Source organism: Aythya fuligula, chromosome 4 (assembly GCF_009819795.1).
Source record: "Aythya fuligula isolate bAytFul2 chromosome 4, bAytFul2.pri, whole genome shotgun sequence".
Taxonomy (NCBI): Eukaryota; Metazoa; Chordata; class Aves; order Anseriformes; family Anatidae; genus Aythya; species Aythya fuligula.
This window is the reverse complement of record NC_045562.1, coordinates 43263996-43291189: the sequence shown is the minus strand read 5'-3', so window position 1 is coordinate 43291189 and position 27194 is coordinate 43263996. Positions and strand designations below refer to the sequence as shown.

The 27194-nt window shown below is 40.7% G+C and overlaps 1 long non-coding RNA gene across 1 annotated transcript; it reads left to right on the top strand.

Annotated features, from left to right (window-relative positions):
- The first annotated feature begins 7006 nt into the window (after positions 1 to 7006).
- Positions 7007 to 26757, top strand: LOC116488433. The gene is made up of 5 exons (XR_004253178.1): positions 7007 to 7034; positions 9887 to 9956; positions 17716 to 17803; positions 25106 to 25292; positions 26400 to 26757. It is a non-coding gene; the product is annotated as an uncharacterized LOC116488433 (long non-coding RNA).
- Positions 26758 to 27194: the final 437 nt, after the last annotated feature.

The window sequence follows — 27194 nt, the reverse complement described above, 5'->3', positions numbered from 1 at the left end:
GAGTTCTTGCTCTTAGGAATTGATTCTCATTGAAGTAGTGAATTTACCCCTTTTAATTGCTGGTGGCAGACAGTCCTGTGGTGGTGAGCACTAAGAAACAGGATGGGCTAAGAGTATGTTCTCTGCATCCTGCTTCAGTGAAAAGGCAGACAGAAAACGGGGTTGTTATTTTATTGTTAGTTAGAGCCTTCACTGCTCATTTACTCTTGCAAGTGGATGTTTTTTCCCTCTGGCCTTACTTTCCTTGCTGTAGGTCCCCACCCCAGAAGATATTTTAGAGAAGAGCCCTCAGCTACCTCAAGCTGGACCTTTCTTCTGCACTGTACATATTCTAGCATATTGCATACGTGGGTCTTTCATGGTGCTGTTTACCTGAGTGGTTCACACTGAGTAACTGATATACTCAGTATGTAAGGCAAAGAAAGACATAGATAAGAAAGTTCATCCTCAAACATGTTTTAGGTGCATGTAGGCATTTTTTTATGAAAGTTGTGTTGTATGGTAAACATTGTGTTGAGAGTTCTCATTGCTGAATTGAGTGTATTTTCTAATTTAGTGTGAATGGAAGCTTTTAGGAAAGCTAGGGGAGCATATGCAGGGAGCAATTGCAGTTACTTTTCAGAAATATTAGAGAAAATAATTTCTGTGCGTGGAAAGCTACGCTCACAGCATTTGGCCATCTCTGATCTGAAAACATCGGTATTTTATTTTTCCAACCAACTCCAGAATGCAGTGGGTTTTGGCAAAATCTCATCCGTAATGCACAGGCTTATAATTTTAATTCTAAACCATCCTTCCTAGCAGGATAAGGATCCAGTTAGATTATCACTGTAATCATACTGCAATTACGTCTTTATTCTTAACTGGGCAATTGATGTGTAAGAGCTTGGCCACACTCTTGATACCCCAAGACATGAGAGAAAAACGGTTTGGTAGATCAAAAGAGGCCAGAGGAGCTGGTGAGTGTTAGGTGAGAAAGAAACCAAAGCCCAGCATATAAATAAATTCAGACAAACTCTGCTTCTTTGCAAATGTTTGCAGCTCATGTTTGGCTTTATACTGTTTTTCTTGAACCTCCTATAGTTAGTATTGCATAATCCCTGTTCCCAAGAAAAGATCCAGTTGCGCTCTATTTGAATAATAGAGTTAAGTGGATTATGGAAAAATTTCATACGTGAATTGTACTGGAGTGGTCCAAATGTCTATTTATAGGGCTCTAAGACTCCGAGAGCTGACGCACCAAATGTTGAGAAAATCCCAAATGATGTAATTTTTCCAATCAGGCTGTTTAAAAGTACATAACAGGGTATTTAAATATTGCGACGCGGAGGTTTTCTCAAAAGCCCTCGGACATTATATTTTGATTATTTAACAGTTGCTTTCCTACAGACCCACAAAATGGGCTGTTTTATGAATTAGCTGGATATTGCATCCGGGATTACTTAACAGTATTCCTTTGCTATGCGCAGAGGATGAACGTGCAAGCTGCCCTCAAGGCGATGTGACGTACGGTGTACACGTGTGGATTCCTCAGCACCTCGTCTCTGAAGAAGCAACACAGAATTGGGTCCTGTGTGTGTCTGGCATGACTCTCAGCACAGGAATTACTCCAGCAGCTGCCACGGGCAATTTCAGCTTCCCTCTTGGCAGATGCTCCTCCTAGGGTACACAGAGGTCGTTTGTGTGGGGTATGGTGTGATGGAAGAGCTAAGTTTTTGCTTTCAACGTGCCTGGGGTATTGGAAAGCAGAAGAGGTTTCAGAGGTTTTTCTCATTGGACCTTCTCTCTACCTTCTCACATGGAAAAATAGTAGTAAGAGTAAATTGTGTGTGTATTTAGAGGCGTATGGTGCTCACAGTGAGCTGAATGCACCACTGGGGCTTGCGACAGCCTGGTGGGTGCCCCATGCTGCCCCAGCCAGCCATCCCACCCAGAAGCTGCCCGCTGCCGTGTCCTGCTCCATGCTGCCTGCCCTGCCCTGCCCTGCCTGAGTCCGGGAAGCAGGCAGGGGGTGCTGGGCATCTTCCACCAGAGGTGAAAATCCACATCCCTTAGCCAGGAAGTGCAGGATCACAGAGAGCTGGGGCTGGCTTGCATTGGGCCAGGGTGTTTTGGATTGGCTTGGGGGGAGGCTGTGGAAGCAGACTGTTTGGGGAGCTCTTCTGGGCTGCACTGGCTCCACTTCAGTTTGTCCTGGAGGGCATTCAAATGTGGGGATTGGGGTGGAATTTTTTTTTTACCAGATGAACATTTCAAAAATCAGTCTGCTGTCCTGTGTTCCCCAGTCAGTGGGAATAACACGGTTTGCTCCTTTACTTAGAAACACCACCTGCCTGTCGTGTTCCGTCTTCACATGCTGGGGTCTGTCCTTAGTGAGACTGTGTACATTTGGAAAACTGATACTGACAAACTGGCTCCAAAAATAGACAAACAAAAAAATCCACAACTTTTTCACAATGTTACTACCAGGTACAAATTATTTTGTATGCTTTCTAAGCACCCATAGCTTCCCCCCTCCCATCTCTGTGTGAAGTTATTAATAGCATAATCTAATTGAATAAGAAATAAGCTTACCCTGGTGTCTGTGTATGGAAGCTGACTAACCTCTTTCTTTGCTTTTGAACTTCTTGATTTACTCCTGCCAGTGTTTGATTTACAACAAATGTTCCCAGCGTGCATCTTGCCCCGTGATGTTAAGAATTTTCCTTCTCTAAGGCTGGCCGCAGTGGATCAAAGTAACTGGGGACCTTGCAGCAGGCTGGCATCAAGAACTGGCCCTCTGCTGGGAAAAGTAGGTCAGCTTCCCATAACCAGCTCAGGCAGGACATCTAAAATTGCACCAGCTCTGCCAGGTAATGAATGCATTAAATGTCTTCCTATTGATTAAAACAACAAAACAAAACAAAAAACCTAAACTTACTGTGTTTAACCTCGGTAACACTCTGTTACATGCCAGCATTGTACTCAGATGGGTCTGAGCTACCACTTAAAGGGAGCCTGAATTGTTGCCAGGAGTGCTGTGCATAACAGGTACGTTTGGCTGAACCTTTAACAACAGAGACATGACAAGCCATACATTCTGCGCATACGTACATAGGGGAATTTGTCAGGGAATATTGAATTATTCAGGAGTTTTTCTACAGTGAATCTAAAACATGGATCTGATCCTGACCAACTTGAAATGCTCTTTCTCTTGTGTGTCAAAGCCACGGGCTTTATGGGATATCTTTCCCTTTTTGAAGGGATTAGGGCGTGACAGGATGTACAAAAGCATGGCACGGTGTTATTACTACTCTGCCACTTGCACAAGTTCTTTGCGTTAATTCTTCACCGTGGGAGTGAAGCTAAGCTTTAAGTTTTTGGTAATTTCCAGAACGTGGTCATCCCTCGTGCTATTTCTACAACTCTTTCCTCAAATTCAGTTGTAGAAGTATAATTTGCTGATAGCATCTTGAAGCAGAAGGACTATATTCTAGTTTTATTCCTCAGTCTCTTAAATCCTAAATCAACAATCCTCTTGAGATCAGTTGCAGATGAGTCCAAGTAGAGCAGTTCGTATGAAACAAATTTGGAAAATCAAAAAATCTCAGACTAAATTCCGCCACTTGCCACCAGCATCGCTGCATCAACTACCATGCAGGTGCAGGACCAGACCATTTTCTCTGCAGTGTGTCAGCATGGCGTAGATAGAGCTGCACTCAGTGGAATTTTTCTTTGCAGATAAAAATGCTCCAAAACCTGATGTTTGTAGGGATGCAGTTGAAGGGAGAGTGAGGAAAAACTCAGGCAAGTGGACAGACTGGAGGCTGGTTTTGATCCTAAGTGGTGGAGAAATAAAAGAACACTCTGCTCCATCTATTTTGGCTTTCTATCTGGTTATTCCATTAGTAATACCCACTTCTTTAGAATTTGGAAACACCCATGCCGGTGCTAGCACTGTGATTCTGTTTGTTGCACTCTGTTCCTGAAAGCCTTGTTATTTTTGCTGTTTCAGTTCTGAAAGCTGCAGCTGGTGTTCGTGGCTGTCTGTGCCTGCAGGTTTTGCAGATTCTGCACCGCGTATTGTACAGTGCCCTGCAGAGCTGGAACTACTACGTGCTTTACAGTAAGCCCTGAGGACATAAAATTGGAGCTGGAACCTCTGGCAAATACCTGCAATACTTGCAGATCCATCAGGGAGTAGAGAGGAGCGTGTAAGTGGAGGAGCAATGGCTGAGGCACAACCGCACTTCTGTTCCCCTGCAAGTACTCCCTTTCCGGGCATGCAGCGTGCATTTCAAGACTTAGCAGAGGAACAGCAATGAAGTCAATAGTCACGTGTCTGCAGTGTTGAGTGGCTTCTGAAAAGCCAGTGTTTCTTAGAAGGGAGTTTCTAGCTTTAGCTTTTCCAAGACATTGTCAGGGTAAACACTAAGCACAGGGAAGCTTCCGTCAAATTGACTAATGTGTGACTTGTATGAGCCAGGTGTTGGCCACGGCGTTCACCATCTCCTTACGTTAATGCCTTTGAGTGCAAAGCTCTGAATCCCCTCAGAGGACATCCTGGGCAGTGAAGAGGGATGTTACATAATAGCCTGGTGGTTTGGCAGGGCCGTATAGGAGAGGGGTTAGTGAGTTTGCTAGTGCATAGATTTACAGGCTGAAACCCTGTAGAACAGCTGCAGCAGCCCTCAGAGCACTCAAAGTGGGGAGGTACAGTGGGATTCAGGGAAGAATCCCACTTCCCAGAGTGGGTGGATTAAACAGATCCCTCACTTCTCCCTGCACATCAGGCCCCAGATGGCTTTGTGTTGTGGTTGGTCCACCCCAGTGTTCACCAGCAGCACCCTTGGAAGCCACATGTTCACATGTCCCTCTCCTAAGGACCTGCAGCATGGGTCATGCTGCCAGCCAGCTCGCTCCACTGGAGGCACAGGAAAACTGCAGCCTGTTTTCTCACTGATGGTCACGATCCCTGCATGACAAACAGCTCTTGCAGTGGGAAGGTACCCGAGATGTTGTTTTTGATAGTGGCATGTAGAGGTAGCACAGAGTAATGAGAGCTGAGGTTGCTGTATTGTACAGAGATGTTGCACCACTGAGTTAAAGGCTGCTGCTCACAGAGCTGCACGTTTAGGGAGGATGATTCTACTAAATGCTTAGTTGAAAGGTAACTGGATTGCTGCCTGCCTGCTGTCTCTATGAAATACATGTCTCCCTTCAGTGGGAAATGTACCTCTAGTGAGTGGTGAATAGACACCTGGATTATTATGATTATTATTTAATGCGTGCTAATATATTATAATTATTATAACAATATTATTATTATTATTTAATGTGTGCTAATATATTTCATGGTAGATATACTCTGCTTATTAAATCTAATATAGTCTAAAAAGGCTTCCAGGTAGGTCTGCCCTCCAGGGTCAGGTAGGAAACCTTGCTACAGCATAGGGTCCAGGTCAGTAGCATCGCATGAGAGTTGTTTCAGGGGATGCAACAAGGGTATGAGACATGTTTGGGAGGGATTCTTGGGTGCTTTTCAGAGAGATGAAAGGAAAGGCTGGGCCATGATCATGCACAGATGGTGAATGAACACATGTGAAGGGGAAGAATCAAGCGGGGAAAGCCTGTATTTGGTTTCTCTGCTTGCAGACACTGGAGAAAAGAAAAAAAAAAAAAAAGTAAAAATCTGTTTAGATGGAAAGAAATTCTTTCCTTGGGGACCCAGCGATACTTCAAACAATAGGATTATTCTTTAATTATGGCAAGAGCATAAAAGACAGCAGGCAGTTTTTATTTAGAAGTAGTGGGAAGATTGCTCCCTGACCACTTCCAGCTCAAATCAGTAGGTTGGAGTCTAGTGCTGTTCACAGCTTTTGTCTGCTATGTTGTGAGACCAAATATTTAACCAGCATTGCAGATCTTGAGAGACGAATAAAAATAAGACAGAACAGTTGTTGAACTGATTTATTTCCAAGGTATAATCTGTCCCTGCTTTCACTGACTAAATGTGAATTTAAAAACAAAACAAAACATCTGTTTGTTAATGCTAGAGAGCCAAAGTAACTCCAGAGGAGTTGTAGAAAGCAGATATATCTATGGTACAGGCATTCTGCAGCAGAACAGACATAGTTTCTCGGTTACCATCACTAACCTGTCATCACACAATCCAAAGCTAGGACAGTTAATACCTTTGCCTCCTATTTATGTCACAGAAGACCATCTCTCTCTTTTTTCAGACTGTTATCAGTAAATCCTAATTTTGTCCAAGAACAGTCTTTTGCCAAAAAAAAAAAAAAAAGTCACAGAAAACACAGGGGAATTAAGTTTTGTTTGGGGTATAAATTCCTGTATTTCATTTGCTGCCACTGCTCACACCAGTGTTCCAGTTCCTCAGGTATGCCTCACTCAATGTAAGAGGTAGTCAGCGTTCAGTGCCCTGCTTCTCACTCCCTTCATCTCTTAATTTATGTGAGCACCGTTTAAATAACCATCCGAAGCCTATTATTCAAGTTCTTCATGTTCTTGTTTTCTGGGGTCATTTAACTGTGGCAGTAAGTTGATGGCTGCCAGAAGCCAAGAAACTCAGTTGGAATCAATGGTAAGAGAACTTGACTGGAAAAGGATCCCAAATCTACCTCTGTTTATCTGAAATACCATGCAATTAACTGTTAAAAAAAAAAATAATGGTGTGTGAACCTGGCTATGCAGTTATTCAAGCCTTTATTTTTAAAGCATCTAGCATCTCAAAGCAGTGCTCTAAATAAACTTAACAGAATTACCAAATGTCAGCTCAGTAATTAGCAGTAAATAGTATATGGGGTTAATACAAGAATACCTTTTAAATTTCAGCTCCAGTGATGGGTTCTAGGGACTGTTTCAAACAGAGCTTGCAGAGGACCTTCTCGAAAATAACATTCTGCTTTCCAGGTTATTTTCACAACCGTTCAGAAGACCAGTGAAACTATGGAAGGAAAGACGAGCTTCAAGGCCAGGAGAAATGCTCTTAGTAACTTGCTATAAGCCCTCTGTGTGGTGTTTGGAGGCATCCGGTAAGGAAGGATTTTGTCCTCACCTGCAACTGAGTGCATTAATTCACTTGTAACCTGAATAGAAATAATGTATATTGATCCTTGCTTGCCCAGGAGAGTGGTAAGTCATGGCAAAAATGAGTAACTGTGCAGAAGCTGGAGGAACTGACTTAAAGTTGATTCTTCTAGTGCCTCCTATCTGCTCCAGTCTGATTATTAAACAGACTTACTGCTAACTTGCCTAAGAAAGGTCTGCCAAAATGCAGGGGCTAATTTAAAAGTACATGACTTCTGTATGTACCAAGAGGTGCTGCTTTAATTAAGTATATGCAAAATATGATGTTAGACTGCCCTACAACTTGATACTTGGAATTTAACAGGTAGCCATGATATGAAGCAACATTACATAAATAACATGTTCTGTTCCCTGCCCTCACTCAAATGTTCATGTCTGATTACCTCAGTTAACAAGTTAAAATAAGACTTGTCATGAATTGGATTTTCCTTTAAAAGGCCAGTCAGGTTGTTTTCTTTCTGTTTTAAGTGTTGCTATGAGCCTCTACCACAAATTTAGTTCTTGAACGAGAATTTACAGATGCTTTTGCTGATGTGCATGTGTGACAAGATGTTCCTTCAGTGATATGTTATTCTCAGGAGGCTGAAGGGGAAGGGGGAATCATGCTTTGGTTGTAAAGTAATACAGGAACCAATCCCTTTTTCATTAAAAACACCAGTAAAGTTTCCATTGCTTTGGGGAGTAAAAGCCTCGGTCCCTAAGAAACAGGTTATTTCAAAAACATGGTTGTCTTTCCCCATTCTTGTTAATGCTGGAAAAGGGTGACTTTCTGATCACTTCTCAGGGGAAAGAAGAGTAAAATCGTGGACTGCAAATCCTGATGAGGAGTGCAACATTGATTAAAAGCAGCTCTATGATTTTTTTTCTATGATATTTCTTCTAATAAGCTCTAACAGCAGTAGTAATTGAGTGCTTAATGATGACCTGGAAAAAAAAATTGCATCAGATATACAGGAGGTCAAACCATCCTTTCCACTGAAGAACGTGATGTGGAGTAAGAGTCCAGCATCCTTAGTGGTAAAAGGATGTCCCCTGCAGGGAATGTCAGGTGGAGGTCAGCTTTGGAGACAATCTTAATTCAGCTCTCTGTCTGTTTCTTATTTCTAAAACTGCAAACTCTGTAGAGATGAAACTCTGTTGTGTTCATGTAGTGCATAACAGAATGAGGCCTTGGATAATGCCACAAGCCAGAATTATTGTAGTAATTAATTAAGTTTTGATGTCATCTAAGATTTGGCTTTTTCATCTTCAAAGACATTTTCAGATTTGCAAACCTGATAAAGCTGATTGATTTTGTCTAAAAGCCTTCTGCCTTGCTTGCCTGTACAGAATTATCACATTTGGATTCTGTAAGGAATATAACAGGACAGAGTAATTATTGGAGGGTAGTAGTAAGCCTTGACCATGAACACAGTAGCTCCTTTTTTGGAATATAGGGTGAAGATTAAAGCACTGTAGTTACAGTGTGCCAAGTAGAGCTACCAGAAGTCATATAACATACAGTGCAAACCCAGCACAGCAGAATGGTTTTTCTACATACAAATTGGCATACTTGGCAGGAGGGAATGAATGTCTTCTTTCTAAATCATATGGAAATGAACTGAGACTGCAGTGTATGTATTTCTTGTGTGTGTGTTTGGAGTTTCACTAATTATTTTTAATGTGTTTTAAATGGTTCCCTATAATCTGTGATCACTTACTTTAGTTAAGATCTTTATTTGTGGCTTTAATATTAATCTTCAGTGTCAGATCTCTGTTCATTAGTTGTGGTCTGACAAAAGCATAAAAAGTTGCCCCTTGTGTTTCCTGTACTGACTTTAACTAACTTGATTGCTGCAGGTTTGAGGAAAATCCTTACCTCTTCTTGTTGTTTATTTCTTTCCTTTTTTTTTTTTTTTTTTTTTTTTTTTAAAGTGGAAACTTAAATTACTTTTTTAGAGTTATGCTTTCATCTGTGCCTGGCTCTTCTGCCCTGTTTGCTCGAGTCCCCAAAATTAGCAGGAGTAATGTTCTAGTTTGCAGTGCAGTAGGAAAGAATAACTTGACTTTTTAAAATAAACACTGCAAGACCTGGAACAAATACAAAACCTTCAGACAAGGTGAAAGCCCCCAGAAGAATACCTCTATTCAAAATGTCTGTGGATGTCTGCAAATACTGCCAGGAGCTTAAGTCTTGTCCTTTTCCTTTCCAAACATGTGTATTAGTTTTTTCTTTAAAAATACATACTGTATCCTTGAACTCTCCCGTGCTTCCAGTCAAAGAAGGTAGTATTTCCTTTAGACTAGTTGATTCATACATAAAATAAAATCTGTGAGACATTTTGGTCTTGGTTATTTCCCTCTTGTGATACTGGATGGAAAACAGTCTTTTTGAAATATTCAGCCTTTGAAAAACAGCAAACTTTTCTAGTTGTTGAAGGTTTATACTGTGGGCTGTAAAAATAAAGTGCTCTTAATTATGCTTCCTCTAGGATGAATTCATACCATATTTTGCTCCCCTTGTTTACGAATTCATTGCTTTCAGCAGGAAGCCCTGAAAACCTACTAGATTTACTTAAAACATTTATCTGGAAAAAAAATAAATCAAAACAACAACAAAAATTTCCTGAGGAGAAAATATACTACAAGTTACCTGGTTTGACATCTCAGAGTTTAAATCTGTTTCTAACTCAGATAATCCATCTTTGTTTGAAGTTTCACTTACCCTGTAAGTCCTGGATGCACTATGCAGCAAATGGTCTCCTAGCATGGTCAGTGTTGCGCTGAGTTTCTCCTGTGTGTGTTTTGTCATCCCCAGGAGCCGAGTTGTCACCTTACTGGGATGTCTCCATTCCCCAGAACAGCCTTAAGGACAAGGATCTGACATGGTAAGGGATCTTATTCAGCAAAATACTTGTAATGTGCTGTCAATAATCAGATAAATAGCCTCAGCTGTTATGCTGTATGGCTGTATCAGAGCTGTGGGATCCACAGAAAAATGTACTTCCCACATGCATTATCCATTTACTTCCCTTAAGCCCACCTGCACTGATCTGCTGATTTCTCTTCTTAAAGGCAGAAGCACTGTACATCTACTGAGGTAACTATCTTTAGCCTGTATTTTTTCTTTCCCAGCACTTTATATCTTCATTGTTTGTTTGTTTTTAATTGAATTTATAATCTTCCCTCCTCCTGTTTGTGCAGCCAAATACCTGCTTTACCGACAGATCAAAATGGCTTTACTTTGTATGGGATGCTCAGGCCACCAACTTACCTTTCCATAATGCCTGTAGGGTAAATGAATGTAGTTAAAACCCCTATATCACACCTATATCACACAATCTACTCTGTATTTATTTCTAAATGTACGTGGGGTGACTTGCATAATATGCATAGCAGATAATAGGAATTTCTTCCTTAAATGTGAGCATTGTCATTCTTTGGGGGTCAAATGAGAGAGTGAGAGATTGTCTGTTGTTTAATGTGTCATCTGTTCCACCTGGGTGACACCCATCTGGTCGAACGTCATAAGCAGAGGCTAATTTTGTGCCGTGCTCTGGCAGCAGCCTGAGAAGGATTCTTTGTGGCTCCAAGGCATTTATTTACTCATTTTTCTTTGGCTTGAAATCATGGAGTTTCTCACTGCAGTCCTTTAAGAACAATAGCAAAAGTCCCACTGAAATTTAACTTTCTGGGAATGAATCACAAGTGGTATAGGATTTATTCTTGGATTGCCTTACTGTGTCAGCTTCTCTTATTAGCTGCTGATTTCTTATTAATTACTGACAAGCCAATCAAACAAATTGTATCTTCTATGGCAGAGCTTGTTTCTACAAGAGTAGTTTTCCGTATCAGAAATCAGGCAAGAGAGGATTTTTCCTACGCCTCCAAAATGTGCAGGGAAGGAAGGGATTAATATAAAAATGGTGGCCTCGTGATCTGATCTAGCCTCTAAAATCCTTTTGGACATGCCAACTTCAGAAATTCTTCTAATTAATTTTCTTAAAATCCCCTCTGTATCTGCATCTGACAAAGTCCTGTGAGAATGACTACAACAGATCAGAAAATAAACTCCATTGTGATTCATTTGAAATTGGCAGGAAAGTGAGGGACTTCAGGCCAAACCCAGGAACATCTCAAATATAAAGTATTTCGGATCAAGATCTCAGTATTTGCTTCTGAGAGGAACTTGGGCTACTTGCAATGTGCTGCAATAAATCAGGAATTTTCAGTCCTGTAGAAGAAATTTCACCCCAAATGGAGTTATGTAAGACAGTTTTGCTGTGTATGTATTATGTGAAGTAACAGATGTCAGCCTATAGAATATTATGAATCTTTTCTTTTTTTCTTCTTTTTTCTTCAGTATGTAAGTTTATTAAAAGAAGTTGGCTACTGGTGATATTTGGGACACCTGTGGGAGCCATATGACCTTTTCAAACTGCTGTATTGTCTGTGGGCACATCAAGGTACTGTACAGGGAGCTGCCTATAGACGGGCAGTCTCAGAAACAGGTACCCCGGGGAAGGTTGTTTCTTCCCAATTAGGGAGAAAATCACCATTCCTGTGTCTCTAGTTTTCCAGCAGTCTGTATCTGTTGTTAACCATGTAAGCTCATACCTGATTCTTGAAGTAGGTTTTCAAAGGTTTGTATTACCTCAGCCAGCAAGTCTGCTTGTTTCCTTAGGTATGTTTGAGGCAGCAGTGACCCACTAGCAACTAACAATAAATGGCAATTCCTCATGAGAGGCTTTGTAGCTGTTGCAGTACAGCACATGATCTGTTTCTGTTATATCAGGCATAATGCTGAAGGTATTACATATTGCTAATATTTCAAACCATATTTAGGTATTGATATGATATGCATGCTGCTGTGTGTGTGTTGATCTGAAGCAACTCAGCTCCATGATACGTTCTAGAGGCAAGTAATCACATGAAGCCTAAAACTGTTCCACTATTGTTATTGTTCTTTCTTCTTCATTTTTTTAAATCTTATTAATTAATATTTAAAGGAACTAATAAAAGCAAAATGCAAATGCAGACCATCTGTGAAATGCAAAAAAAATTGTTAAAAGCTGCAACAATGAGGATCTCTGGGCAGGGTTCCACAACACAACTGAGCATTCAGCCAGCAAGATATAATTATAAATTAAACATCTCTAAATAAAACAAATTCTGAGTTGAAAGCAAAACAGAAATTCATCAGACCTCTGCTTATTTTTTGTGGCAGAGCAACACGTTAACCTCATTTTTAGAAATCAGCGACCGCTCCCCTGTGTACTCAAAGGTCTGTGGCGTCTGCATGTTCCCTGCAAATGGGGTTTCTTGGAGCGAGCACCTCACCAGGCATTGGCTCAATACTGGCGCCATATTCCAGTCAAAAGAGACTTCTGCAGAATTCAGGGGGTATTTACAGCGATTTTGGAGCTTTCAGTCTTTTTAGAGGTACTACACAATGGCACACAGTGATATGCTACATTTATGACGTCTATAAATCTGCCTCTTGTTCTTGAAAATGCTATATTCAGTTGATATCAACTGCTATCATTTAAATAAAGGATCACTGACAATAATATGGTGAGACCTAATCTTTTTAAACTTAAATGAGTGTAACATTAAATCTCTTTTTTCCCTGTAGGCTTTAGGCTTTTTTTTTTTTTTTTTTTTTTCTGGTAACATATCCTATATCTCATTTTTATCTGAAGGAAAATTTTGCATCTGATGTTAGACAGAAGCTTTTAGCCAAACTGGATTTGATGACGCTTGGTACATGCTTGAAGTAAACACTCTTTCAGCAAAGTCATCTAAGTATTTGTAGTAACAATTCTTGTTATCATTTACTGCTGGATTTCCAGGAGGAGCAAAAGTAACAAATGGAAACTTCAGTTACTGAAAAAGAAAAGCTGGGAAAAGATCTCAAATCTTGTAAATATATGAAATGGATGCTGACATGATGTTTAAGATTATTGCGGGACATTTTCTTTCATGTAAACCAGATTTATTTTATAATTGCGTACACACGCCTCTATCCTTCAGAGAATAATGCTAACCATTGTTTTGGAGGTTAGATCCATATGGTAAGTAAGTCTTCCTTCTCCATCAAAAACACAAGTACTCATTAGAATTACAGATGACTATGACAACACTGTCCAAAATAAACTTTTCTTCATGTAGACCAGATCCATTTTGAGACCGAACAAACAGAGTACTTCATCATGAAGATTTTAAATAGCCGCAAGAAAATGGTTTGACCAGTCAGCTACAAACTAGTACACCAAACAGTACAAAATTTTGGAACTTTCATCACTTTTAAAAAATGCTGTCCCTTGTATAGGTAATCCTAAAAGTGTAATGGGTTACTAAGAACTTTTGATTAAGGAAAACTGAATTAAGTGCCTCAATGAGGAGTGTAAACCAATGGCTTTCAAGGGAAGACTAATCAAGTGAATTTTCCATGGACATTCTAAATCAATATAGGTGCCTATGGTAAACACAATTACTGTAAAACCAAATGTAATAATTTAAATTTTTGTGCTTGCTGCCTAGCTTATTTTATTTACCCTTATGACATCATTACAGAAGTAACAAGTATTTCATTGTGAATTTCTGTGCTTGGTTTTGGAAATTAATCTTTTTTTTTTTTTTTGTCAGTACTGTGAGAAGATATGATTTAATTTCAGAATTCTGATGTCTGATGTGCATTGTAAGCTTTGGTTTGATCACAACAGCTTTTGTTTCCAGTTGTAAGCCAAACTGAAATTTCTTCTGTTTTGTGACAAGTAGGGCAAATTCTTTCTTCCACCTTCTTTCCTGTTTTAAGAAAGATGCAGCATTTGTAACAGCTTGTTGCTGCTCGCTTTCCTAGAAAGAACAGGGAACTGGAGGTCTCAAATGAAAGTAACTTAAAAAATATAATAGAAAAACAATGTAGTGTAGTGACAAAAGTTGTATTTCATGGCACGTCTACTAAGTAATTCTTAAGCACTGAACAGGTAAGATTCTTGGTCCTGTTTGAAGGTGGTGGATGTATACCACCAATATATTCGTTACTAAAAGGTTCTGTGGGGAAGACATTGGTATTATTTATATCTAGCCCCTTCATCTTCATACTCGCAGCTCTTCCCTTATTTCCTAGGTGCGTTAAATCAGCAAGTCATAGCGCTAATGTCATCCAGTCTGTAATTTCTGGCTGTTTACCATCTGTAAAAGTGTTCTCTGGGCAAACGGGATTCTGGAGTAGCCTCATGGGATAACATGAGCAGCAGCAGCCCAGAGCCATTGTGCTTAGTCAACTTAAAATGACAGCTGCTCAGCTGCTGTTAATAACAATTAGAGCATGTTAACACTAATTGCATTGGTGATTCTTATGAAATAAATGCCTGCTTGTTCACTGGTTGTTTGACTGAAGTAATGTATAGGCTATCGAGCAGCCAACGGCAGAAATGATCAGAGCAGGACTTGAATCCAGATAATTTCCCCCACTTTCAATGCCCTTGAGACAGTTTATTGAGATTTTTCACCCTTAAGTGAATACGAAATGCTGAGTAAAAGGATATTACATAAATTGGCTGACATTTGCAGTGGACTAGCTAATTGTTGTTGCCTTGTGCGCGTGGTGGCTGTGTGTATGCGCACATGTGCCTGGTATTGTCAGTGAGCTCCCAGCCCACTCCCCTCTGCTCTCAGCAGGCTGCTGTGAGACTGAATTTCATGGCTTACGTAAGAGATGATCCAGGAAAACACGCTGAAATATTTGGAATTTGCCCTCAGCACTAACCTCGTTCCTCCATTGTGTCATAGGCTGAACATTTTTTTGTTGTTGTTTGTGTTTTGTGGAATGCCGGGTTGCGTCTCATCTGAAAAAATGATGTGTCTCTGGCCTGGGCAGGGAATTGGGTGTACCAAATGACTTCTGCTTGCTTCTACTTTCCATGGGCTGTGGCTATAGTCCCTGTAATCAAAAGTCTCGTCTTTTCCTAACCCTTAGGAACTGGGAATTAACAAGGGTAACCACACACCAAAGGGAGATGGAAAGAAAGTTGTTATGGCTGTCCCCTAACCCACAGACTGCTACAACTGCCCTGCAAAAGGCAGCTGTATCCTCAGAAGGGGCCAGCAACAGGTACAATGTCTAAGAAAAATATTCCTTTCTTCATTCTTACAAACTCTGTGCCTTAAAAAGTAATTTATGAGATTACAGCAAGTTTTGAGCCATGCCCTTTTAATGTGCAGTGATTCCTAGTGAGAATAGATAGATTAGAAAATCATGAAATGTGTTCCACTGAGTGGAAGCATGTCTCATGCATTTCATTATGATCATCGTTCATTTGCGATGTGTAACTCTCCTTTGAGTTGTGCTTATTCTTAATGTTGTTTTAGATTACTGCACATCTATAAAGGTTTTCTTCAACAGGTTTTGGTCTGTCTTAAAACACAGAAGCATGCTATAGTAGAATTTTCTTCTGTTCATCTGGAATGGTGCAGTGTTACTTTATTACATGTAATTTTCTGATGTGGTTTAGAACCTTAATCCTGATGCCACCCAAGTTTCATAGCAAAGATCTGATGGATGTTTTTCTTTAAAAGGCAGTTGGGATCAGATCTCTATGCCCTGCACCTACTTTATAATGCATTGAAGACAATGCTTTTAAAAGTGGGAAAATTCTTAACTATTCTGAGATTGATCTTCTGCAGGTTGAAGTCATTGATGGTCTAGTTAGCTATGACAGAGCAAGGATTACAGCTAAATTACTCAAAGTACCGCTGCTTTTCTATGCTTAGGCAAACAGATCAAATTCAGACATGAGGTGAGCAAATGCAGCTCCTTTTTTTATGCTTATTTGTAGCACATTTGAATTCTGGCCAATTCCATATAGTTAACTAAGCTAATTGCTTACAGTTTGTTCCAGTCATTTCTTCTCATTGCTTGATCTGCCTCCCTTGCGTGTAACCATACTGGAAAAAAAGCCTTGTGTCCGAGAGGTACTATAATTATGTTTCCAATTATCCCACATGGTAGTAATTCAAACATCACAATACATGCTATTTTTTTAATAGACATTACACAAAGTTGACATACAGAGACTGAAATAAAAATAAATAGAGACTATTTATTGCTGATTTATATTGTATGTGAATAAAAGAACAAGGGTAGCCCACTTTATTAATTTTAACAATCAAAACTATTCATCTTTGTCACCTCCTAACACATGATGTAGTAACACACAGCTTTTTTCCCAGAACGCTGGGTTGAGGAATGTTGCATTTTGGATATGTTTAGCTAAGGATTGTTTGCTCACCCCTTCGTGAAATTTCAGGGGCCTCCTTTTCTCCTTCAGAAAAATTACTTCCATCTGCTAAGTACAATTGCTTTAAAAATCACTGGATAAAGCTACTAATTATGCTGACCATAATTCTTTTATGCAAATCATTTAATCAGTATTTCTGTCCCGTATTTACTCTACTGTCCTTGCCATCCCAGAACTAAGCTATTTCACATACATGACTTCTAGCGAGAAGTCTGAAATGTCCTAAAACCACTTGTGATCAATCGAAAGAGTCCAGTACAGTTTTAAAGGATTTGGATTGAAACTCGAGTTGTCTCCAGTTTGAGAGTGCTGAGATGCTTTATTGATGCTTAATTTAGGTAACATAGGAGTTGGCATTTGGCAATGGTAGGCAAAATGAAGATTCCCCCAAATAATTTCTTTTGAAAGTTACACTCAAGGATGTTGAGTGTAAGTTTAAGGAAGAATGACAGAAAATGATTTGAAGAGTCTTGTCATCAAGCTAACAATTCCTATGAAGTAAATTTAATTATAATTATCTCCTAAGATTGAAAATAACTCTGTTTAGTAATAAATTTGGACACAAAGATTTAGTCTTAATCTGAACATAAATATCAGAGTTTTTTATGTTAAAAAAAAAATTGGAAAAGTGTAACTAACAACATAAGGAAGAAAGAACAATTGTTCAGTGACTAATCATGCTTTCTAGATGCCTTTCTAGAGGCACTATTTGAAGTGCATGAGTAGAAAAAAGAGTGTTTCTAAACAAATAGGTGAGGTGGCCTGGGCATGCTGTGCATGTCTTGTTCTTCTTTCTGCATGCAGCTATGCAGGGAGACTTTTATAGACCTGCTAACAATACATTTAGACTTCTCCTTTGCGTGGTAGACCCAGCTTTCTCCACTTTGAGGAACAGCATGATGGTAGCTTCTGAGAGGCTAGGGAAGACAAAACCTCAAACTGTGGGAAGTAAATATCTAAAAAGAATGAAGAAATGATTTCATTGCTTTCTCCTTTCTTTTATTCAAATCATTCCAGAGCAAATTTTCTTATGTCAGTAGAAATGAGAAGAGATGTTAGCCCTGAACTTTTAAAATGCAACTTAATACCAACACAGTTTGACTAACAAATTGTAGTCTGTGAAACTGACTGCCACCACCCTCAAATTTATTTTCTGGACAAACAAAAGGTTTTCTGTCACTGTGTTTTAAAAAGTTTACCCCCAACAGCTGACAGCCACAAACATGCTCTCTGGCAGACTGAAGTTCCTCCAGGGATCCATTTTATCTGTGCAGCTGAATATGGATTGTTGCTGTTTTGTATAAAACTCACCATATGAGAGATTACATCTTCCTTTCTGCAGGCCCACACAGATGGTGTGAGTGACTAACATCCCTCGATTTTGTACAGCCTACACACTGATGTCATAAGAAGAGACTAATACCGCGGAGGTGAGTGTCCTTATTTGTTGGCATTCCAACAACAACAGTATGAAATGCAACAATGGGATGAGAAATTAATAAACAAAAAGCCCTACTTCATCCTAGGAGAAACTGACATAAAATATGTGTAACAAAACTAAGGGAATCATCAATATTGACTTGGTCTTTCTAAAATAAATGAATCAGCAGATGACAAAGCCTGTAAATTGATTCATAAGCTGCTGTTATTTTAATATAGAAACTCTGAGATTATTCTCTTTGAGAAACTGCAATTCAGTTATGAACAGAAATAACAGTTAAAATCCATCATTCTTCTTGGCCAAGATGCCCAGTAAATTTTACAAAAAAGACTCAAGTACTCATCTGTATGTATCCTTGCACGTGTAATTTATGTATGCAAACATATAAACTAAAAATGCTAGCTGACCACCTTGATTTCATTCAATTAATTAATATAGTAAATTGAAATCAATTTGGCTTGTTGGTCTTTGAGGGAAAGGATTTTATCATTATTTGCTTACTGACTTTTGTTGTTGTTTTTACAAGATACTTGTTGACTACAGTGAAATGACTCAAGGTGTGTGATTAGTCAGAATTAAAGCCCTTCACATTTATGGCAGTAAAGTTAGCCAAATGTGTTTTTGTTATTTTTTCCTTGCAGTGAAGCACTCCTGGATTACACACGAACTTGTGGTTGGTTGCAGCTGCTGAGGAATTCTGGGCAATAGTGTCTTAACTTCTTAAAAGGAGAAAGAGTTTTGTCATAAGAGATGTGTTGTGTTTTAAAAACTATTTCAGTTTTGCTGGCTTTTCATCAGACTGGAGTTCAGGCAAGCTTGAAACTAAACAGTTAAAATTTCATCTAGTTCCACAAAGTTTTAGAGGAAGCCTCGTACCTGACCTTTTAACTGGTACAGATGCTTCAGAATAGCCTTGTCTAGAACTTCTGTACCGAAGAGTTGGAAAATAGTTGAAAGGGAGATATCAGGCAGGCCAAACCAGCCTCCCTTTTCCTCTGAACCCCTCCTTCGCATTCTGGGGACGGCAGGACCAAAGCGATGTGATGGTGTGGAGTGGTGCCTGGTGCCCAGGGCTGGCCTGTGCTGGCAGAGCAGGGCTGAAGGGTGGCCTGCGGAGCAGGGCTTCCAGCAGAGCTGGTTGGAAACTCTGGTGTTACCCAAAGTATGTAGGTAGGTATACCAGCGTGATGGTGATGTACAAACTGATGGGACTGGAGGTTTCCAACGTGCAAGGAGAGTGAAATGGGAGCTACTGGGAGGAGGAAAAGTGTTAGAGGAAAGGAAAGGGAAAAACTCTGTGGAAAAAGTAAGCTATAGAGTTGTGAGGATTGGTAGGAGAAAGAGAAATGGGCTTTCAAGAAGAGAGGCAGAAATTAAGAAGTGGGGAAAGGAAACCTAGCTGTGGAGTAGATGGCTGGGAGCCATGGTGAGATACAAATGAAAAGTAGTCCAGAGGACAGAGCTTGGCATGAGTTGCTGAGGAAAGATTTAGAAACAGCCTAAAAACCTGCGACTGAAATCAGAGGATGGGAAAGGAACAGGGTGGGGACAAAGGATGAGGAGATGAGACAGGCTGGGGGTGGAGGGTGGATCAAAGAAGAGAAAGGAAGACAAGTCTGTGCCTATTTCAGTGTCCTTGTAGTTTTCATTCTTGGGTCCCAGGGGGATTACAGAGCCTTTCCATTCATCTGCTGTCGAAAGACTGTGAAATACACTGCTGACACGCGTATGCTGACCCCCACTACTGTTGCTCACTACACTGGGGACAACCTTTTAATGTCACAGAGTAATCGTGGCCTGTGGCAAAGCCAGAGAGCCTAGCTTTGTCTGCATTATCCGCTGATAACTCGCTCAGGGTGTCAGTAGAGAACTTGTCAGTTTAGGTTAAGGCAGATTACCAGCATTAACAGACTAGGCTTCAGATAAAAGACTCAAGAGTAGTAATGGCACCTTAACTCCTGCTTTTCACCCCCGAGTTTGTGTTGCATGGAGTTTGCTCCTTCAGTGCTCTTTTCAAGGTAAGGCTAGGTTTTCTTGCTTGCATTTGCAGCATTACAGAGATGTGCAGCATTTTCCCAAATGCCATCCAAATTGAGAAATGAATGGAATTCATGGCTGGCAGCTGAACCAGGCAGAGTTGGGAGCCAGCCACAGTGATGTTGGAGCAAACTTCCTGTTTAGTATTCACTGGTGGTCCTTCAACCAGGTATTACAACTTCTACAGAGGAAAAACAACATAAAAACAGTGAAGCATGAGGTCCTTCTCCTGCCACTTTCCAGATTATCTGCTGTTGTGTCTGTAAGTCTCTACATGGATATTCAATTAGGCAGTTCAATTTGAAGAAGGACAATCCATTTGCACATGTTTACTATCACTGTGATAAGAACTATGTAGCAAAGTTTAAACCTCTTTTTTTTCAGGCTGCTTTCAAAGATAGCCATATTTTCACAAGATTTTCATTAAGTGTTTGATGGAAGACTGCATTCAATAAAACTCAAATCATTCTCTAATTTTTCCTGAGGGGAAAAATTAATATAACCTAAATAGCAATTCTCACGTAATACCTATCACTTTTGCATACAAGAGGAGAGATCACTGAGCAATTTAACCTCCCAGATGCTTGGAAGTTAATTATTGTGGGTCAGGTTTGAGATAATAGCCTGGACAGTATTGGGAAAGTCATTTTTTTGGCAGATAACAAATTCTGTTTTGGCATGTGGACAGAAGATTACAGTTTTTTTAAACTGCCACAAAGAAATGCTGCAAGCGTCTCTCCAAGAAACAAACAAGATTTCACAAGAGCCAGTTGGCTTAAGTTGCTCTTACAGTACTTGTAACTTCAGATATCATAAGAGGTGTAGGTTTATGTGCAGTAGTGGTAAATTTACAGATGCATAGGAATGATTTTGTAGTAAGGAAAAGGAAGAATTCCGGAAAGCTCTTCACCTAAGATAGCCATGGCATGGCTGGATGAATTGGGGTGTGGTGGAGTGAGAATACTAACATCCACCCCAGCACTAAGTGCTTCCTCAAAGTCATTCAGAACAGATCTCCCTTGCTAGAACTAAGAGCTAATGCAGCACAAAAGACTTCATAATTTCTTTGCGCTTCTAACAGTATTTCCAGGGCCTGTTTCTCTCTCCACACATACTGGTATGCTAGGATCCTGAACTGTATTCGCAATAGCTTTAATGTGTTGACAGGGCTACTGGAGTTGTGTTTGTGTTCTGCATGTGATGCTTGGTCTGTGACCTGCAGCTACATGGCATTATGCTCTGGGGAGCCCTTCACAGGGGCCTAGGTTTGGGGATCCATGGAAACGGTCCTGAAACAAAGAGAAAACAAACTGGAGAGCTGTTGTGACATTCCTTCTGGAATACTATCAGCTAGTACAGATTGTTACCAAGAGAGAGATTTGGGGTTTTATTTTCTTTATTCTTGCTGTTTTCTACCTGCCAGCTAATAAGTTCTACAGTAATAACGTAGAGCGAGATTTCAGTTGAACAACTGGGAGAAACTAAATCCATGCTATAGTAAAACAACATTTATTATTTTGTAACATCTCGCTGAGCTCATCTCTGCTTGCCCTCAAATGTGAAATGATGAAAGCTGCATGATGTGGTAACTCCTGTTCCTTGGGAATAGTCTGTCTTTGCTGTATTCCTCCGTTAATGTAGTCTGATTTTCTTCTATAACTCACCAGTGAATGGAAAGAGTATTTTCCCCACCTCCACCTATATTTTTATATCCTGTGGATAACTTGGCATTCTGCTTAATTAGCCCAGATGGAAGTTTTGAATCTTACGAACCTTACAAGACAGGAACCTCAGTTAAAAGGGGAAACAGAATTTGCAGTAGATTTTCCACTATTTCCTGATCACTTGCTGGGCAGTATGACACTATGAGGTAGACATTGTTTTCCCAGAGTAGTCTGTAGTTGGTGTGGAAATCTTAATAGTGAAAATCCTTACAGTGGTCCCAAGTAGAATTGTTGCAACAGGCTCTAGGTCGCCCTGCTTGAGCAGCGTGGTTGGACCAGATGACCTCTAGAGGTCTTTTCCAAGATCCACTTCTTAAATGTTTGTATGTTTTATTCAAATGTGTTTCTTAAATGCAGAAACAAGCAAAAACCCAGATAGTGGCTGTATTTCTGTACTTGCCTTACAAGCACTGATTTTCCCCTGCTATAGAGAAAAACATCTCCCTATAATGTCTGATGGCTCTACACATTTCAGTGCAGCAAGCAGCTTCTCTGCCCTGTAGTAGTAATAGGATGAAGCTAAAACACGTCTGAGTCATAAGCAGAGATAAGTTTCTTTGGGACTACTCACAGGACTACTGACTTAATACAAAGGTCTTTAAACTGCCTTGACCCAGAGCCCATGCTGAGGCACCACTGTCCTCAGCAGGACAGCGGGACCAGAGACCTTTCAGCCACTGCCCTTCCAGTGGCATCGGGTTAGGAGTGATACCTAAATGATGATCTTATGGATATAATGCAGTCCTGCGAGAAAGAGGTGTTTTTATGATTGTTCCTATTCAGGAGTCTCTCACAGTAATAAATTTGGATTTCCTTGAAATCCAACATTAACTCAAATTCTTTGAGTCTGTCATGTTTGATTTCAGGGTATTTCTTAAAACTGTATTTTTTTTCCTATGTAGTTTCAATCTTGACTTTATATTGACATTGTTTATTTTCACTTCCCAGAGTAATTTTGCTGATTTGTATGTTCTTATGTTGATTGTTCTTATGTTCTATATGTAATGTGGATACAGAGAGAGAGTAAGAATGCATGTGTTTGTACGTACATTAGAATGGTGATTTTACTAATTCTGAACTCTAACCTCCATAATGTTCCTGTTTAGAACATTATTTCTTACTTCTCATAAGTTGAGGTCACTACTGTATCTCTTACATCTGCAACAGCTGTCAGTGCTTCTAGACAGTCTAGTTCTTTTTCCAAGTGCAATCATTTTGGACCATAACAAACTTGATTTACTTCCAGTTTAAGCCTCATCGGTCTGTTAGTCCTCTTATCTTCAGCCATCCTGGCCTGTCGTGTTTCCAACATCAACCATTTGTAAAGACAGCCCAAAACAAAGCTTTGGCCATCTGTGGTCATATTTGGACTAAGTATATATTCAGAAATTTTTACTTTAGAAAGACAAAGTGCCCATTGGTGCTTTATCCTTCTGAAGTACTCTTCTGAACTGGAATGGAGACAGTAAGAGGTTTGTAATAGAGAGGATGTATGAATTCTTTCTGTTGTTTGTATCAGAAAAAAAGATGAAGAGGGAAGATATAAGCCTCTGTTTAAAAACAAATCTTGATGAATAGTGCCATAAAATCACCAGAAATGAAAATGAGATACTGAACATATACATAGAAGAAGAAAGTGGCTGTGCATGAGAACTTTCTCAGGCAATTAATAACATGCATTAACACTTAAAATACAGAAACTTTTTGTCATAAGCTGCGCTTACAAAAGTAGGTGAGCAAAAAATGAGGCTGCTTGCTGTTGTAGTCAATGCTTAGAAAAAAAAATCAGTCTGTTGTAGAGAGACTTGTGGCTGTATGCTTCCATCATACAAAGCAGATGAAGCATGTGGTTAAGCTCCTGAGAATGGGGATGCTGACCCAGACAATAACTATCAGCTGTTGATGGTGAAAGAGTTAAGCACTCTGGGGAATAAGTTCCTCCTGAATTCTTTAACACATGCTCAGACTTTGAAAGAAATAATTATATTTAAATTTAAGAAGTGTGTTACCTTGAGCATTAAAAAATCCACTAAAAGATAAAGACATTTACTGTACTTGTCCTACCCAGATATCTGTCTGGACTGCCTGAACAAAGCCATTCTCTCATATTAAGGCTGTCTCCTGCTTGGAGGGAGCACTCAGATGGATTTACTCAGGGGCCATCCACATTACACATTTTGTCATTTTTTTCTGAGACTGGGGGAGACATCTGGAGCAGAGAACTGCATCAGTCAAAGTGAGAAGAAAAAGGGGGTTGAGAGTGAGAGGGAGGGAGAGGGAAGGAACAAGAGAGCAAGCAAGGAAGCCTGAGTGCTCTTGCCCCTTTCTGATCTTAATACAACTTTTTTTTTCTTCACACAACACCCGAACTACAAAATGCCGTTGTCTTACTTTGCAAGCTCCTCTTCCCTCAGGGCTATTTGGAGGAAAAAAAGCATTACTTAATGTTAAGGATTAATGAAGAGAGACTGAATTAGAAGAACTGCCACCAGAGAAGTCGAGCTCTGTCTCATCTGGATGTACGATTTCTTATCACAGCATTCTTGAGATTCAGGAGAGGGTGTGTTGTATAGCACTGATGTGTATTGACGATTAGAGAGCATGAAGCTCGCCCAAACTGAGGCGCTGCACAAGCCTGGGCAATGTGTAGCCTATCACCTGCTCCATACCAGGCCTGCTGTGGTGTTACTGGGGGTCTGGCAGCATCTCCAAGGGCCAGGCTGCGTGTTAGCATAACACTGAAGTTGAGGTTGCTTACAGAAGATTTGGCTGTGAGTGGCAAGCTCTGGACGGCTGTTGCCTTTGACAAGCGAATGCCAGAGTGGGAGGCATTCAGCAGCAGCACCAGTACGTGCCGGCAAAGTGAGGGGGTTTTTCCACTGCTGGCTGAGTGCTAGACAACACAGGAAAATTTCAAAGGAGACAGCTTATCTTGCTGCTTTTGGCTAATGGTTACTTGGATGTGTACCAAAGAGAGGGATTGTGAAGCCAAGAAACCCAGAGAGCCAGGAACTGCTGCGATGGACTGAGGGCCTGGGGCTGCTGCTCCATTTCTAATACCTGGAAGCATTTCCAGCCTGCTGTGTTGACACAAACCACCTGATGTTATGTCTTAGGGGGGTGAAGATAGATGAGCTGAGGTGTTCATCTGTGGTTTTGCTTTCCAGGAGTTTTAGCTCTCTTTTCAAAAGTCACAGTGGGCTTATTTTTAATTATTTTAATTTCACAGTAAACCAGGTCTTCTGCAGATTAATTTACCATGCCTTTCAAACACCATCTTGTGTGGGATTCTGTGGGGACACAGTCCTAGCAGACTGAAGGACGTGTGGCTGAAGCAATTTCCATGAAAGGGGATTGAAATTTCTTAGGGCTGTGGTATGACAGGATTTTTTGGAAAGTCTGGGAAAGTTGTAGACGTGAGTCTTGCACTGTGGATTAAAAATTAAAAACTAGAGCAATAAAACTGATGGGATATGTTACCCCCAATTTGAAATACCTCAAAAATTCCTCTGTTTTTTTTTTTTTTTTAGGTGTTCTGAGTATGATGCTATTGAGGGTCTCAAGAAAACGTAAGCATTGTGTACTGAATAAAGGCAATGTTTGGACATACACCTGGCCCACGGTTATCTACCATCAGAAGGGGCTGTCTGTCCCATTTATGAAGTGCCTTGTGTTCCGTATGAGCCACAACCATGAGGGCAACACCAGATAAAACAGGTTTGTCTCTCTAAGAGGTAAGCTATTAAAAAATCTAGCTGCATATAAAACAATGCAAGGCAAACACAAAAAGGTGGGTAATTTAGATAAATGGAACAGCTTACAGAATAGGTTTTTAAGATTTATTTTGGAATGTAGAAGGAAGGTAGGGTTCAAGGCATTCTAACATGGAATATGTTTTAAGCAGGCCAAGAGAATGAGAATGAATGGGGTTGAAAACAGGGATAATTAATGGCTTGGGTGGAGGGGAAGTAGCTCTATGGGTGTAATTGTGCACAAGATCTGAGTTGAGGAAGGGTGGTGGTGGGGATAATGCGATCGAGGCCACACGAAAGGAAAATGCTACTGCCAAAATTGTTTTAGTCAATGAGAAATGTCAATGACCATATCTCAAGGTTGGAGTGCAGAAGAAATAAATATGGAGAAAATAAAAATTGGTATGTTTTCCATTAGAAAGTGAAAAATGAATATATACGTGTATATATTTATAAAAGGGGGACAGATCTTGAGGTGAATGGAAATACCTGAGAGAGTATGATCTTCCATTTAGCTTCGTTGTCATTTATTTTGAGGCCCCACAGATAGAAGCCCCAGTGACAAGCTTCTAAAGAGCTCTTAGGCTCTGTAATTTTACTGGTAACTGCACAAATTGTTAAAAGGATTTTTTGGTAAGAAATTTGAGCTGATTAAAGATAATCCACCCTGCCACCCCTGGGTTGGGCCCCATCACAGGGGCCAGGGCTCAGAAGAATCTGAAAAATATCAGGGCCCTGTCTTGTGAGACGTGCATTTGGGCTTCCAGCCAGCTGAGGCAGTGCTGCTCCAGGGTACGGGGATGTCCCTCTTGCCAAATGAAGGAGTGCTGGCCGATGAGGTGCCGAAATGTGATTTCCCAGGGCAGTGCTCAGAGCTACGTGAGGGCTGTGAAAGGCCTGCTCTGTGTGTAGGTGAAGGCTGTGTCAGGAATGGCTAAGTGAATCTAGGAACGTTCAGTCTTTAGAAATGTGGTTTTGTTGGGTTGGGTTTTTTTTTGCTTGGCTGGTTGTTTGAACTTCTTACAGGTTTAAGAATGATGTTTCCTTCCCCTTTCCCTTCACCTGCCTGAAGAACTCTCTCCTTTCTGAGAAGGAGACGAGGACTTGGGAAGAATTTATAGAGCAAGGACACAAAATGTCCTGAATGAAGCTTCTCTTGTAAAAGAAGAGCAAGAGGAAACCAGGAGCATCTCCACCATTGGTCTGACTGTCTAAAACTCTCAGGTGCAGCAATAACATTTGGGTTTCATGGAGAAATGGCAGAAAGCATCAGAAGCAGACAAGCAGCAAGAAGCAAGAGCTGGAGGACACAAGGAGAGGAGAGATACATCAGAGTGACGGGGCTGAAATCCCCACGCGTGGATGGAATGACGGCAGGCGCGTGATGCTTGGCCATGCCCGCGGCGCTGCGAGGGGGCGGCTGGCTGACACGGGGGTGAACCTGCACCGGCCCCGCGCTGGGACGCGCCGTGCTCTGCACGCTCCATCCATCATGATTAAGCCTCTGGAGTGAGGGTGTGGGAAGCAGCGTAGTTGTCACCGATTCTGGTAAAGAATTACGATTTACGGCTTGCGAAGGGTCAGAGTTGGGACGGGAAGCTGACCAGCGATGAAATTACTGTAAATACGTGCTAGCAAAAGCAACATTACAAATGGTGTCTGCAGGACAGCGTGTGTTGCTGTTGTGTTTGTTCCCCAGTGCAGGTTGCGGTATGTTGGCTCAGTGAAATGAAGAGGCCGGTGTAGCTGTCGGGGTTGGCGTTGCCCAGGTGCTGCCATGGAGGTGGGAGAGCATCCCAAGGGGCACGCAGCGGGACAGGAGAGCGAGGGTGCCGAGCGGGGTCTCCAAACAAAGCTGTGCATCCTC